The sequence below is a fragment of the Polyodon spathula genome, chromosome 19, assembly GCF_017654505.1.
Source record: "Polyodon spathula isolate WHYD16114869_AA chromosome 19, ASM1765450v1, whole genome shotgun sequence".
NCBI lineage: Eukaryota > Metazoa > Chordata > Actinopteri > Acipenseriformes > Polyodontidae > Polyodon > Polyodon spathula.
In genome coordinates, this window is record NC_054552.1 from 6,666,337 (window position 1) to 6,684,088 (window position 17,752).

Genomic DNA, 17,752 nt, shown 5'->3' on the forward strand with positions numbered 1-17,752 from the left:
AGCAAAGGCAGATCAAATTGGAGTTATATGCCGCTACACGCTGGTACTTGGAAAAAACGGAAGCAAAATAAGGCAAGCCAGCAAACAAGTCGCAATAGTCGTTTAAAGCAAATTGCACACTTCATTTTCCGTCGGGGGATTCAATCCATCATTTGAAAACTGTGTAATTTGGCCAATAATAACTTCAAAGGTAGGCAGTTTGGTACTTATAAAATTGTAGTTGTCCATGGTGTTTTCAGCAGTACAGTATAACAGTCCTTCTGAAAGATGAAAGAGAAACTTCACTCACCATGTATGCATGAGATGCCCAGAATATTTAGTATTGGGCAAAACAAATATTCACTGATAGATAAAATATGACTAAAGAGTTTTCAGTAAATGAATGCGATGGTTTGGATTAGGTTATTCATGCAGTCTTTCTGTCGAATGACTGTATGAATAACCTAGTCCACTTTGCTTGTTTTATTGTAAAGCAGTGAAGAAAAGCAAATCTGCTTTCCTCAATTATTTGAACCCAAACCTATTCAAGTCAGCCTACTAATCAAATGAATATTCAGCTTAGGAACAGGCTGAAACCTTTCTTTTGTTCCATTTAACAGCTGCTTTTTATGGTGGATGACAACGTGTTTATTCTCCTGAGAATGTTCGCTTTTTCCTGTGTGGGATGAATATCTACAGTATGCTTTGAAAATATGAATCTTAATAATACACAAGTAATAACACATACCATAACATTTTCTAGTTTAACAGAGGAATTGATAAGGCAAACTGTCATTTTACAAGATTACAATGTGATTCTATCTTCTATTAAGTTCTTGCCACATGCTATCATTTGCTTTAGTCTTGGGTCTAGAAAGGTAAAAGTAAAATATCTTGTAAACATACAATTTTGAAAGAAAATGGGAAGCAGTTGATTCACTGAAACAATAGATGGAGATAAAGTTTATGTCTTCTCATGCTAATGAAGTGAAAAGTTTGAAACAAACTGCATGCTTGTGATGCTGAAATTTAACAGCACCTTTTCTTAAAATAATGTTATTGAAATATTCAGTTATTACTGGGGGTAATATACTAATCATATTGGTTTACCATCTTTAAGCAATGAAGATGCAAAATAAAAGATGTATTGCTCACTGGGTAAACTGCCCTTATACGGTGTTTCCCCCTTTATAAGCAGCCCTTTATACTGGAGAACAGGTTATAAGGCTGTACGGTCATGGCTCCCATTTGGCCCATAATGCCATTACACTAACACTGATATTCTTGTTATAAGGTGGAACACAAATAGCACAGTCTCTTAACTATGGCTCCTGACTACAGCGTTATAAAGGGGGAGCACTGTATATCATTGTTCAGTTTTCAAAGGCTGACCAATAGCAATTTACTGTTTGTGCAGCATTTGGTGTCATCGCAGAATAAACTTGATCCTTTTTCTGGCAGCTGCTGGTACACTCGTGGAATGGCAACATGACTTTTAAGCAAAGCAACGGGTAGTGCATAGGAGAAAACAGCACATTTTACTGACCAAAAATCCAAGAACATATAAAAAAAACCCTAATAAATATATCATTACTTACAGCCCAAGCTATTAAATAATACATAGTAATAATTTATAGAAATTAGTTATGCTATATCAACAGGAGATACAATATTCATGTTCAAAATAACATTGGACTTTATGCGTCTTTAAATAAAAATATTGTATTTTTGACTCAGAATACAAATATTTTCATATTTGGGCTATAGCCTTGCACTTTGGGGAAGAATGTATCAACCATTACCATTACCTCGATAGTGGAAGGCATCAAACTTCTTGGAGGATATTGCCAAACACAACATGGTCACTGCACAAGGGGACTTGGTTGGTTGGGAAGCAGGAATGAGATGGAACCTGGGGTAGCCCCATTCTTTCACAAGCTGTGGCCCTGCCTGGAAGATGGAGGTAAGAGGTCTGTGAAACAGCAGGACCAGAAGAAGTATTAACATGCAACCTGCGAGTCACGATGGAGATGGAGATGATTATAGAGGATGTGATGCTGTGAGGCTTAGGGAAATTAGCTAAAACATGACACCAGGATACTATAGATAAATTGGTAGGTGAAGATAAAAATGATAATTAAAGGCAGAGTCCTGGCACCAAGTGTACAATATATACACAAAGGGGCAATTTTAACAAGCCCACATGCAGTGCCCCTATGTGTAGTAGAATGATGCTGCCTTAATTACTGATTGCATATAGAGATAGTTATAGTTATTAGTCTTAATCTGGTGATCAGCACCTGAGGCATCGACTGCAGTCATTTTTACTGTGTTCTATAATGGTTTGTTAGAAGAAAAACAAGGTTGCTTTAGTTATGCAGGCATATTCTCAAAAAAAAAAAAAATTAAAATAAATCCTGCTTCAAGTAAACATTGGAAACAGATGGCATTTTCAAAGCAAGCCTCATCAATCTTGGTTGACACCATTCCCTTTTTTAAACTAAAACTCATTTAAATATCAAATTAATTAGTGAGTACACTAGAGTAAATGCTTTTTTTTTCACAAGTCCTTGTTAAAAGTGAAAAGTTCTCTCCTACGGTCTGATGGCGTGTTAATTTACAGTGATATCTAATCCCAAGTTACACCACATAAAAGGCATTACTATACATGTTTTAATGGGGAAGTGGTTGTTTTCCAAGCAATTTTCTGCTAGAGTACATTTTTAATTTATTCATATTTAATTTATTGAGCTCTGCTTACTCTCTCGGTAAAACAAATCAACATCATATATCGAATTCTTAAAGTGATAATACCTTTTTCAAAGGATGGAAAATTGGGACTTGCTGAAATTTCCCATTCCACGTTTACATTCTACTTAAAAAAATAAATGCACATTTATTATCATTAACCAACAGTGATGACTACACTCAAGAGACTTGCAGTATTTCTCATACTCTACATTCTTTAAAGCCAACAACTAGATACACAAGGCACCCTGTGGACACTTAACTTATTACAGGTCCAATTGGAGAACTGCTTGCAGCAGGTGATGAGCTATTAAAGAGGTTCCTTTAATAAAAGTTACTGTATTTACAGTATGCACATGTCAGCTTTGAAGTAATTGTAGCAAAACAAAAGAGCAAGAATACCAAAATGCAAGGCTTGCAAACACATTTTTTTTAAACAGGTTGCACAGTAGATCAATACCAGATATTTTAAAATGCATTTTCTTAGCTACAACCACTTCTTTAATGATCACTAGACAGAATGTTTTTATAGACAAGAATCATTAATGGTTACTGTTGTGCACTTGTTAACTGTCACTTACACTATTTTTTTTCTATGAAGAGAATATTATTCAGCTGTCAATCTCACTGGTCATAATTTAAATAAAAAAAAAAAGTTATATATATATATATATTTTATATTTAAAAATCCACTACTGCCTGTTTTATATAATTGCTGCAACCACTGTGAACATTAGTGGAGTTTTTCTCCTGCAAGTCTGCTATATGCTCAGAATACGTACCGACCCATTGACACAGCACATGAGGCGATTGAAACTACCTTACATGTGGAAATGATTTGAATTAATTACTTGTGGTAGTGAAGAAAAAAAAACAAAACACCAAACAACAAGAACATTCATGCCGTGTGATGTACGCAGTGTGTAATGAGCTTTGTAAAGGTCATTTGACACATTCCTACTGGTATGAATCAATTTATTTCAAGCACTTAATACTGTTGTCAGCTTGGTAATAACAGAGTCCAGCAATGCATTTAGAGACTACATTACCAAAGTAGCTGTAGGTCAGGTAGTCACAGTCGCTAGAGCTGTCCATGCAACAGAATAACAAAATGAAGTGTGTAAAACCTAATCAGCTGCACTATCTTAGGAAAATAGCTTCCATCACCTTCATAGTAATTGAGACATAAATTACAATGTCCTGAAAACATGAATGCCATTAAGCTGAAAAGAGAATGGCAAACAAAGAGACTTACTACAGCTATGGCCAAAAGCTTTGCATCACCCAATAGAATTAACTAATTTTGCTTCATAAAGTAGAACTAAATCTGCCGAATAGTGTTACGTTACATATTGAATTATATACCTCTTTGTAGTTTTTGATATGCTTAACCAATAAACTGAGAAAAATATGTCATTTAGAAATCGAACATGAAACACTGTACTACTATTATGGTTTTCAGTAGACTTTTGTAGTTTCTGTAATTACATGATGTTACATAAAAGATGCAGTTATGCACATATAGTTTATTTTTATTTTTATTATCTCAATCCTAAAATTCTAGGCGATGCAAAACTTTTGGCCATAGCCATAGATACAGTTACAGACCACAGAGATAAACCTACTGCAAAACTAAAAAGTATAGAAACTGTATGGGACAGTGGCCAGAAGGAACACCATTAGACTTGAGGAATGCCATTCAGTGAACACAGGCTCCACTGTGCAGCTGGTCAAATAAATATTTTCTGTAGGTTAACAATGTTCTACATGGTAAACAAAAGTTCTGGTTTATAAAGGTTTACGATCAAATATTTTTGATGTTTATTCATTAGCTACCTGATCAAATACATTTTCACTGATTGCTTAACACTTTACAACAGAGTACAGTAAATGATCAATCAATCAGTCACTTAAATAACCAATTAAAACATTTCAAAAATTCACATTTAACATCTCGGTTTTAATGATTTTTCCCTGTAAATGACTCTGTAGTCTAGCTGGTGTACTGTTTATCTGTTTCCACAAGAGGTCCCCAATAAACCCACATGAGCAGCCAGATCAGTTTGTTTTATACTGAACTCCAGTCCTGCTGTGGAAACAGACTAAAGTGAAATGCACAATGCTTTACTCCTCCTCTATCACAGCATTCATAGAACATGATGTAATATAATTTGGTCTAATTTTTAAGTTTGCAATAATTTACACAAGTCCATAAACAAATTGCACATTTGCTAGATACGCTTTTATTTTTCAAAAATCCCTTGGATTTGAAAAAAGATAGCAAGAGGTCCATAACTGATAAGATGAAAAAGACTTCCAGTTGAAATATTTCTGTCATTGAATTTATTAAGTTTCTGTAAGTGTTTCTAAATTTAGCACAATTGAATATTTAATACTGTAGTTATTATAGATAATATGTGTCATTATAAAATGAAATGCTGGTAAAATGTTTCAGACCAGTCCTAATAAACTGGAAAAAATAACATTTTAGAGAATGTTTTATTTACCATGTAACAGTATTATCATTTTCCTATGGGCTTTGTAAAAGAGTAGCTTTTTACTATCACAAGTACGTTGTTGACAGATTCTTGTGACTTTTAAAAACCTCACAGATTAGCAAATGACAGCATCAGGTTCTTGTCAATTAAACTGTTTTGCCCTTCATGCATTCTATATTTTGCATACCATGTGATGCGAAAGACACTTGAACTGGTTCACTGATATGCCAGGCAAAACAGTGCCATTGAGCAATATAACTTAGCAAGTAATGTCAATAGACCACAGAGGAGATAATGATCCAAATGGGGTTGTGCTATATCTACCCGGTGTGAGCACCCTTTGTTTCCACAATGACTTCATGGTGAATGTCATACCTCAATGTGCTATTGCTATCTGCCAAGTTTCAGTGCTATATGGCACACACTTTCCCTCCACCAAAACTATGACTTTTGAACTGCTCTGTATGAACGTGTGATTGATATAAAAAAAATTGAATGCATTAATAAAGAAACAGAAAAATATATTTAGTTTTGAAATTATTATTTTTTTAAAGCAATACAGATACAGGGCAACAGCACCCCGATTGGAGGACATTATTGTATTGTAATTAACTGACTCTGGAAGGTAAGAGCCAAAGCAGTAGGTATACAGACAAGGTTAAGTTCCAAGCTAATACTTTGAAAAAATACTTTTTTTAAAACTATCAGCTGTGAATTCTGATGACGTCTAAAACAAAAGCCAAGTGATTAAAGGGTTCAAATTACTATGGCTTTAATATTCTACCCAAACAGTGTCATTTTGTTTAATTGCAGATTTTCTTACTCCAGTCTTCCGTGTTTCCTGTTGGAAAATGCTAAAATGTCAGTCACCCAGAAATTGTTAAGATCTGCTGTAATCAATTGTATTGATGATTCATAGATCAACTGAGTCACCAAGGCTGACATGATTAGGATGAAATAAATGTATGGGAAAGTCAACATTAAAATGTCATTATATCTGGACAAAATGAATAATGTATAATCAATATCGCAATCATGATTATTATTGACAATGGAAAAAGAAAAGTACCGTAAATATTCAAGGTCTAAAGAGAATATTGTGTAATATGCATTCTAGATTACTGCTATTGTGGTTTTGTAGGTTTTGTTCAGATAAAGAATTATATTAATAAGTATATCCATTAGTGATGTAAAGTAACTTGCCCTGTGGCTGATTCCAGGGATTAGTCAATTTGACCTTCCATGCTAATTAATAGCAATTTAATAATGTAATGTAATATGCAAAATAGGATCACCGACACCCACTTTGATAGTGTGAAGATCAAAAGCCACATTTCCACATTTTTTGGCTTTACACAAACCTAAATCATGTCGTTAGTTAGTCCTGTATACCATACTACTCATACAGTAAAATGCCATACAATCCAAGTTTTACTTTTGTAACATCATGATGTATATTGTCCAGCACTAATACCACGGTACATTTAGGATGTACTATTGTATTACATGCTTTACCATGGTAATTACATCTTGTCCAGTAGTTAATACCATGGTACCCAAAAGTACAAAATTCTTGTACCATGGTATTACCTTCTTGTACCATGAAAATACCATGCGTTACCATGGTACTACCATTGTAATCCCATAGTAGCTTTTTGTAAGTGAATTTACGGTAAACTGTGGACTTTGACAATAAGGTTTCAGTGAGATGTATAGGTATACCATCCCTCAGATAAATAGAAGTGTTTCACGGCCAGCTGGTCATACAGAAACATCAGAATAATGGCTCTAACCAGCTTGAATGAGAACAATGATTGGCATTTTCCTTCTCCATGGAGCAATCTAATGCATTTTCTCTCAAACTCACCTTGTGTTAGTTCACAAGAGGGAGGCATGCTGGATGCGGAGGGAAGTACATGTGACAGCAGGTATTGCTTGTGTTAGATGTAAGGAGTCCTTGATGGAAAGAAATGCACAGTGAGGAGCTTGCTTAGTGTACTGGCATTTCTCTTCTGAAGGTCTTACTTTTATTTCAGCTCCGCATGACAACACCACCTCCCAGTCAAGCACGTCTATGAACAGCTACCTGAAAAAATAATAGTAAAGTAATTTAGAGACTTACAGATCTGTTTTTTTATAAATGCACGCCAACTATCTCAACTAGAGAGCCTGTAGTCTAAATCTTTCACCCCTGGATGAACTTAAAAGGTTTCATGCAGTGACTGCATTAAAAATTGATCAAAAAGTTACAAAGTATGCATTATTAAACCAACTGTGGATGAGTTATCTGGGTCTTTGCAGGTTCAAATATTAGCTTAAACAAACCTGATACATTGTAAACCCAACAAGGTTTAATATTAAACTTGTGCAAGTTATTATGAAGAAATATGTGTGTAAATGAGGAAAATATGCCATCAGTCAGAGTTGACAATAACATACAGTGCTTATGGGAAGTATTCACCCCCTTGGACATTTTCACAGTTTGTTGTGTTACAACCTGAAATCTTGAAGAATTTAAATTGGATTTTTTTCCCCTTTGATTTACACAACCTACTCAACACTTTCAATGTGTGAAAAAATAGGGGGGGGGGGGGGGGGGGGGAAATGAAAACAAATCAATTAAAAATAAAAACATGAAAAGTCTTCATTAGATAAGTATTCACCCCCTTTGCTATGACTCTCCTAAATAAGCTCAGGTGCAACCAATTTCCTTCAGAATTCACACGATAAGTTAAATGGAGTCCATCTATGTGCAATAAAAGTGGTTCACATTATTTCTGATTAAATACATCTGTCTCTGTAAGGTCCCACTGTTGGGTAGTTCATCCAAAGCAATGATACTACCATGAAGACCAAGGATCTTTCAAAACAAGCTCCTTGATGAAGTTATGGAAAGGCACAGATCAGGGGAGGCGTATAAAAAGATTTCAAAGGCATTGAATATCCCTTGGAGCACAGTCGTTGATCATTGAGAAGTGAAAGGTATACGGCACCACCCAGAAGCTGCTTAGAGCAGGCCATCCGAAGGACATTGGTCAGAGAAGCCATCAAGAGGCTAATGACAACTCTAAAAGACCTACAGTGTTCCATGGTTGAGATGGGAGAAACTGTCCATGTGTCAACAATAGCTGAGGTACTCCACAAATCTGACCTGTATGGAAGAGTGGCAAGAAGAAAACCATTTCCGGAAAAAAAAAAATCCATGTAAAATCCTGCTTGGAATTTGCAAAAAGGCATGTGGGAGACTCTGAAAAGATATGGCAAAAGATTCTGTTGTCCGATGAAACACAAACTGAAGTATTTGGCCTAAATGCAAAGCATTATGTCTGGCGCAAACCCAACACAGCACATCACCCAAATAACACCATCCTTACTGTGAAGCATTGTGGTGGCAGCATCATGCTATGGGGATGCTTTTCATTGTTCAGAGACTGGGAAGCTTGTCAGGGTAGAGGGCAAAATGGATGGAGCTAAATACAAGCAAATCCTTGAGGAAAACCTGCTTCAGTCCGATTGAGAATCTGTGGCAAGACTTGAATATTGCTGTCCACCAATGATCCCCATCCAACTTGACAGAGCTTGAACAATTTTGACAAGAAGAATGGACAAATATTGCATGATCCAGATGTGCAAACCTGGTAGAGACTTACCCCAAAACACTCACAGCTGTAATTGCTGCCAAAGGTGGTTCTACCAAGCATTGACTCAGGGGGGTGAATACTTATCTAACCAAGACATTTCAGTTTTTGTTTTTTTTTCATTAACTGTTGTTTCACAATAAAAATTCTCTTGCCTCTTCAAAGTGTTGAGTAGGTTGTGCAATCAAAGGAAAAAAAAATCCCATTAAAATGCATTAAGATTTCAGGTTGTAACACAACAAACTGTGAAAACATCCAAGTGGGGTGAATACTTACTATAGGCACTGTGTGTTCTTCCCAGACCTCCAGTTAAAAGAAAAAAAAGAAACAAATGTTGTTGGTTGATGCATTTAAACAGCCCACTTTTCATTTAATTTGCTGTATCTGTGGGCTGTGTTGAGAGGTAAAAAGTGCACTGGTACTAAGATTGTAGGAGCTTTACATTTTTTGATTCTTAATGATCTTTCTGGAGATAGGCCGATGTGTCACATTGCAAGGGAAGCCCCAAAGTGCTTGATGAGAACTCCCTACATTTTTTACATTTACATTTTTACCTCAGTGGTATTTGTCGGCATTAATGGCACCATTCAGTACCACTGAGTGCCATATGCTGCTATCATTTATAATTAAAATGCCATTGAACTGGAGGAGGGCAGCGTCAGCTTGGCACTGATCCAACCATGCCTGCACCCTGGGTGTTCAGATCCTTTCGAATGAAACCAGATTTTCTTGCAGCGGTGCCTGTGGAAGGACAGGGCTTTAAAAACAAAGAATACTGGAGATCTATACCATACCAGTGCAAGAATGTATGTTTCTTTGAACACTGTTTAGTTGATAATTATGCTGTACAGCTGTTGATGGGTGAATAGAATTTGATATTAATAACATGTTTATAACCGGTCACAATTCCTCCACCAGTCTCCTCTTCTCTTCTATGCGCTTATTAAGTCATGTTTTTATTTTTATTTTTAATTGAGAAAATCCTAAAAATCTGGTCTTGCTTTGACAAGTTACTGGCTAATTGGTCTGATACTTACTTTGACATGAAACTGCCATTCTATGCCACTTAATTACATGACATGATAACTCAAAACTGGGTTCAGTTCATAGAATAGGCAGAACAGGAGACTAGTTGCCAGTGCTGTGTAAGAGAAATATATCAATATTTTTTTAATTAGTTTTTGCTTCGAAGTGAAATGAATACTAAAGACAACATTTGTCCACCAATTGGTTATATCACGTTCTAAAAAGAAAAAAAAAAAACTTTTATCAAAGGGAAACAGACACACGTAAAAGGCAAAGCGTTTTTGACCACTGTCTGGCATGTGACCTCATCTAATTATTCTGCTGTTGTGCAACTGGCTGTATAAACACACGGTTCTCGTCTGGTCCTCAGACCTGCCATCATTCCCGTCAGAGTCCTTTTCCCCTCAGGGCACTCAATTTAAAAACTAATACAAATGTTTAGGCATTCATATGCCCCTACAGTAAAGAGCTACTGTAATGAACTGCATACACCCTTTTGCACATTTACTGCTCTGTCAAGGGCTGATCTCAAACTTCTGAGCAGCTGGCTTTAAATCAGCTCAATATTTTTTAACCTTTAACTCTTTTGCTTCATTGAATAGACAGAGAGGCTTTCTTAATATATAATTAAGCCTAATCAAAAATCGAAGGCCGGCTTCTTTTTAGCAGCACAAGAACAAAGCCAACCTATTACTATGTAGATGCAGGGGTCAGTGCGAATCAGATCACAGAGCAGACACTTTCAAATGTTAATGGCTCGAGCACACAAAGAAAAAAAACATGGTCTGAAAATGCTAATTTCATGTAATTCATGTAAATAGGTTTTGATAATGGGTGAATTAGGCATTTAAACAGGGTAGCAAAGTAATCACTCATTCCATTTACAGCACTGTACAGGTGCAGAAGATTCAATTTCATATTTTTTTTTTACATGCATTTGTCACCATAACAGTTTTTGCATGCCATTCCTGAGATATCTTTGTTTTTACCTTTTTTATTTTTATGTTATTGTTGTCCTTATGAAACTTAATGGGGCAGGCAGGGTATTCAGTCCCAAGCCTCTGTCAAGCAAAGACTGCACTTTCTGCCAAATTGAGTGTTGTTGGTTTTGTGGTATGGATTCAACTGGGGGCCAGAATCACCAAATTTCTGGCAACGTAAACCAGACATCCAGGGGTGAAAGGCATAAAAAGCTACAGAACTAGCCATTGTACCCCTTAGCCCAGCCAGGACTTCCGTCTTCCCACACCGTTACGATGTGTGCCATGTTGTAGGGTGATGTTTCCTTCACAGGTTCTCAAACAGAAGCCTGGCAACTGACAAGGCCAAAGTTCTAATAACTTTGTGACAGGACGGCTGAGCGGTGATGTACCCAGACCAGACCCGGAAGCTGACACAGAGACAAAGACAGAGATGCAGGCACTCGCGGCGTGAATGCGCTGGGGCGCGTTTTTATTCAAAATCAGAATAAAAAGGTTGTATAAAGAAACCCTTCTCACAGAGCTAAATAAAAGCTTTAAACAAAACAAATCCCCAACACAATCCAAACACAAAATATAGGTCAGGCTGGGCAGTCGCCTTCACTGATCCTGTTAGGGTTATTTTTACTTTTGCTTTAATTCTTTATCCTCTCTCTCTCTCATTCTTCCTCCTTCCACACATACCCTGCCCAGCAAAAGCTGTGGGGATTTTATACATGTAACCATCTCTGAATTAACAATAAGTTAATAAACCCGGAGATGGTCACATGCTGCACGAGAGTGTTTGTTTGCATGTCCGACAGTCAATTTGTCAATAATCACCGACTGCCAACCCCATTCACACAAGATGTCTGGCAGAGACAAGCTGCCAACACCACCTCTGCCAGACCACATTTTAACTACACAGTATTTATAATATACTTAAATCATTACCACTAACAATGTGCATGGCTCTCGTCTACCCTGCCACAAACTTATATTCATAACAACTGATATATAATGTGTTGAATTAATTTGAGGAGTCCAATTTAGTTTCTAATAATTTGAAAGATTCTAAAAACACATGGGCACTTCACACTCTGTCCAATGACCAGACCCTAATTCAATTGAGTTGACCAATTTACTTGACCATTGTATCCACTCAAGATAACTACATATAGAGATTAGCTGTCAAGGAAAAGGTCAGAACTGATCTAAAATCTATACATCTATTTTATTTTACTTTTTCATTTTTATCTCTTCAGCCCAATTTCACATTTTTAATATAGCCCAGGACCGACTAGTGTTCAAAGGAAAGAATCAGTACTTCTGGGAGAGATGGGTTTTAAAAGAGAAATGAATGCAAGAGGCAAAGTTTGATAACTCTAAAGGATCCAAACCTGTTGTGACAGGATACCCGGGAGGACAGAGACTCGGAGACAGTAAAACTGCAGTTAAAGCGCTGCTGCGCTGTTTTAATCAACAAAAAATAAATCAAAAAGTCAAACAAAACACTGCTCACGGAGCCAAAAATAAAAGGTCAAACAAAAAACTGTTCAGGCTGGGCAGAGCCTTCACTGAACTTTGTAATACAAAACAAATTTAGAAACACTCAACACAAAACACCTCCAACAAACAAAGGAATTTCCCCCTTTTTTAAACATGTGGCTGGAGCCTAATTATCAATTACTCAATTAGCTCCAGCCACATTCTCACATGTATTTTAGCAGGGATAGGAAATTAACCCCATCCCTGCCAACCACCACCAAATCACCACACAACAATATTTACAGACAGGGCTCTGCCCTGCCACACCTGTCTTCAATTTTTTTTTTTTTTTTTTTTTTTTGCAGTGGCATAAGTCAACCATTCATTTACCTATAAGACATGTCTTATCCAGTATTTCATTTCTAAAGTAAAACCAGGATCCTAGGGGTTAGTGTAGGAGTTAAATACCTCATTAGCCTGAAGATACAATGGGCACACATGTCCATCCATAAATACCTCAATCCCTGCAATCCATCACATCAAGTACTTAATATGTCTTTAAGCTTTGGAAGGGTTCTTACTGTATGTCTTCACAGTGTCACCTTGTCTAAAGTATGAATAACTTAACATGCATTGTAGCCTGTCCGTAATCACTCAAAAATTGGGCTTTAGCAAAACTAAATTGGGAGTAATAAAGATTATTGCTGTATGTGAAATTGTCACATTGAAGGAATAATACAGTCCTTGCTTTAGTGTGTTGTCCTTGAACAGTTTCAATTTCTTGAGGGCATGAAAGCAGCCATTATAAAAATGTACCATGCTGTTTTTGCTTTTTCCATGGTTACACTGTACATTTACCATAATTTCCCCTGGTTTGCCATGTTTATTAATATGCTTTGCCATTGCTTGCTCTTCTTTCCAATGCTTGCTCTTCTTTCCAATGCTTGCCTATGCTTTTCCACGGTTTCACTATGCTTAATCACACTTTGCTATGCTTTTACTATGGTACATTTTTATAATGGAGCTGGCAGTTTAACATTCTGAAAAATAAATGTTCATGTACTTCCCCCTGATTACTACAGTGTTTCCCTAGCACAGTGATATGAATTTCACTGATTATTTATTAAAAACAAATTAACCTTTATTTTACAAGTCACTTGAAATGGGGTTGCAAGAGCATACTATAGCACTAGAACGACTAGAGTATGTTATTGCAAATCTGTGTTGTATATGAGGTGGTTATCGCTGTTTGATACCTGCACATATGTCTGGAGCTGAACAAAGGATAGGAGAGGACTGTGTCAATGAATAAAGCAAGCAATCTTATATTTTAAAGGACAAACCAGATCATAAGATTTCAAGACTAGGTCCATTAGTATGAACTCATTAGGAATAAAACTGCTGTAGTTTGATTCCTTTGTAGGAAAAGGGTGTAGTCTTGAGAAAGGCTTCCCCAGAGGCAGTTCAAAGAGCAGTTCATTTTCACTGTAACCTTCAGAGTTTGAGGAAGGCGGACGAGGGTACAAACAGATTCAGAATTAATTGGTGCAATTAACATTTTGTGATTATAAGGACTCCAGATCAATACACTATGCAAATAGCAGTATTGATGTGCGGCAGAAACCTTGTTAACTGTGTTTGGAGAACAAACAGCTTTATGTTTCTATTCTATAATGGGAAACAGGATGCAGCGCTGGCTCAAAATGCTGACCGTTTTATATATTAGGAAGAACTGACATACAGTGATGCTTTTTCAAAGTGGTTTCAAGGAAATCTGTATAGTTTGATGGTCTTGTTTTGCTTTTAACTGCTTGGACTAAAATATCTACGGCTTTGAAACTGCCTGCTTTGACAGTCATACGACCGACTGAATGTTAAGAGTCGCCACGATTCAGTTGTTTTAAAAAAGCTATAGTTTGCATTACTCAGTTCGTTTTGCATTTAAGTGTCACTGAGCTTCATTTTCTGCAGAGCTCTATAATGATAAGGCATGGGTTATTTCATTTTTAAACGTCAAAGGTTAATATTAAAAAATGATAGGGAGTTTGCCCTACAATTGACAGCAAAAAATAACAATATTGGATGTTGTTTCTCCTTTAATGGAACTACCAAAGGGTAGTTTTGCAGAAATGAACTTGTCTAGTGCCGCATTCTTATTTGTCCCTGTCTATGCTATGCTGTAGCACAGTAGAGTCTTGATAGGGTCCCCAGCTCTAACTACAACACCACACTGCCTCCTCAGTGTAGCTGAACTGACTGCAAGGAATCTGAAAACAAGGCGAAAGAAAAGGAGTCCCCTTTGACAATTGTACAGGGCTGTGATAAAAAGGTGCAACTATTAATCTGGCAATGCATTATATTAACCAGGGCCTTCATAAATAGAAATTACAAATATCAATAGAGTATTACCATGAAATATTTTAGTACTTTGGTTTTGTTATGTTCTTAATGGTGAGACATATACAATGCACAGATTGCATGATACAGCATATTATAGTCTTGGGAAAAGTACTCTCAACTATGGAGTCTACAGGATATTTTTGAGTACTACGATACTGCTGACAATTTTGATGCTGTGCTTATAACTATTTTTCCCATTTTCATAAAGTGAATTAATGGGCTAATGTCTAAACATACCCTGATTAAATGTCCTTATCTGGTTTTATTTTATGGACAGAATCTATATATTCAATTACCGGTACCTTAACTTAGGGTTCAAGATGATTAGTTGTAACTGATTTTTTGTTCATAAAAGAGCCATTGACATAAAATAGAATCATCAAAATGCTTGGTGCCGGCAATATATGATGCAGGCATTTCTAGTATAACTCAATATTTAGGCATTGATATTCAGAAAGATTACAACCTTCTTAAAAAGGTAATGGGATATAAAATAAATATATAAATAAATACATAAATAAATAAAACTGAACATGTAATTTGAACTTATTTACTATTTTAAGTGCCAGTAAATGCACTCTAGAGGTTGTATTAGATTGTCAGCAAAAAGGGTTCAATTTAATGGGAGAGTTTGTAAAATACTCTACACCTTCTTCTATCTCAATGGGAAGTAATTGCTTTCTGACCAAGGTCACAGCACCTTTAGCCTGTTTGCACTGGACCTTGTCTTTTTTAACTGTTCTTAAACCTTTGGGATCTTATCTGTTCTCATATGCAAACATGACCTGATTTCTTCCAAAGGGGTCTTGAGTTTGTATCAGTGGTCTTATAATGCATCATTATAAGACCACTGATACAAACTAAAGAAAAGGTATCTAAAGAAAGGTATCCAGTGACACTTTTATACCGAGCGACTTTGAATCTACCATTACACCGTTTTCTGACTGTTTCACAACACTGATGCCATTGCCTGCTTTATAGAGGTCCTAATTATCTTTGTTTTTGAACTGCTTAGACTCTTTTCCTTTTGGGATGTTTAGAGTTCAATGTCTATGTAAAGGGCAAGTTTGCCCAACAGTTCTGCAATTTTCCATGCTTACTCAATTTCATTTTTTTACTAGAATAGCTTATGTTCTTACTGTGAATCAGACTTGGAGTCTGATACCACAGTAAGATAGACAGGTTTTATATTACATGATAATATAGAAATGAGCATCCAGTTCAGCTGAATCACACCTAATTATTAACTGTCTTTCATCACTATTATTAACACCCTTGTTCCGATACAGTGCCATGGGATCTTTAAAGTATGGCACACATGGTATACTAGATCTCAGTTCAATATCACATCCGAAGAACCATGCTAGAGAAATGGTTGACCTTTGGCTCTGAAGGAAGTGTGCCTTCTGGTGAGCCACCAACATCACATCACGCAGAAACTGACTTTCCTAGATCTCTCCGCCTACAGCTCCACCTTGCTTTCCTTTAAGGTTAACTTGAGTATCGCATGTGGCTTGGTATGGTCATCTTATGGCTGTGATCCTGGCCCCGATGTGGGCTGTCAGTTCTTTCTTTGGCGGGGGGTGTAAAGTATGTCAGAACTGTTCATACACATTTCTCTCTGTAATGCTATCTTTTCATTCTACCAGATTTTTAGTGCCTATTAGTCATTTCCCCAAATGACTGGGTCTAATTACTTATTGCACTGTATATCAAGAGAGAGGCAAGTCTTTTAAGAGAAACACATAGAAACTGGTGCATGGCACATCATTCACAGCAAAAGAACCCAATAATTACTGAATACAAAGCAATGACATTCGGACTAAACAGACACAATGGGCATGGAGGCTGTGAAAAAACATCCAGGTAGGCAATTCATAATGGCTTGGACTGGTTTAAAAATGTATCTTAAAAAGACCTTGTCAGGATTGATGTCTTCTCTCTAGCACTCCAGTTAATAGTAGGGGATGGGGGTGGAGGGGCTCTTGAAATTAGAATCTACTTCTTGTGCTAAAAGCACCACCCGTGAATTGATGGTGTTTAAAAAAGACAATGTAATTTCTATAGGTGGTGTGACACAAATAGAACAGAATAGCCAATCTGTGCAGTGTAATGGATATGTCAAGAGCTGCTAAATCACAGGTGTCTAAGGCATGAAAGACAAGAAAGCCAAACATGATGTCATCTTTTGAAAGAGTAAAAAGGGAGTTTAAAGCAAAGCATTGCAAGTGTGAAATAAATGCATCCACACTAACACTGGAAGATAAAAATGTTAGGGATTGAGTAGATGCAGTTTGGGCCATAGGGGCTCTTCGCTAGCACATCATTGCCCAAAGCAATCATGATATATATATATATATATATATATATATATATATATATATATATATACATATATATTATTAAGTGTTTTAGGTTTTAGGTATTTTGCCAAGAGCAAAATATCAAGTAGTCATAATCCCAGTGTTTTTTAGTGTTTTAGGTTTAGGTATTTTGCCAGAGAAGCAAAATATCAAAGTAGTCAAAGTATCTACAGAAGATCACCATGGAATACCAACTTTTGTTTGCTCCATTAATGCAAAATTTGACACTTCCAAAGAGTGCAGTTGGGATGCATTTGAACGCAAAAAACCCCGAAAGATTCCTATTTCTTGCAGGCGTACTGGTAAATCCCTTTCAAACACACTTTTTGTTTCTCAATGTCCTGAAATCAAGCAGCCACAGTTTGCTAAATGACTACTTGGCGATAGTTTTAAATGTGCTCAGATGTGATAAAGAGCTTATTGTCAAGAATAAAAGCCCAATGCAATGAAGGAAGCTACACACAATACAGGCAATTGCAGTGAGGGAGTGGTGTCCTTGAATGCCAGAACTGCTTGCTATTTTATTTCATCTTGCTTTGCTAATCGCACATAAAAATACATAACAGATACACTGGATACACTATAAAAAAAGAGCTTAAATAAGGGAAAATATTCAAGTTTTTATGAAGCCAATGCAATGCTCACTAAACTGT

At 36.5% G+C, this 17,752-nt stretch overlaps 1 long non-coding RNA gene across 1 annotated transcript; it reads right to left on the reverse strand.

Moving 5' to 3' along the window:
• Positions 1-52: 52 nt before the first annotated feature.
• LOC121294609 lies at positions 53-7,296 on the reverse strand. The gene is made up of 3 exons (XR_005946807.1): positions 7,093-7,296; positions 1,788-1,929; positions 53-260 (listed from the first exon to the last, which is right to left on the reverse strand). It is a non-coding gene; the product is annotated as an uncharacterized LOC121294609 (long non-coding RNA).
• Between the last annotated feature and the right edge of the window lie 10,456 nt (positions 7,297-17,752).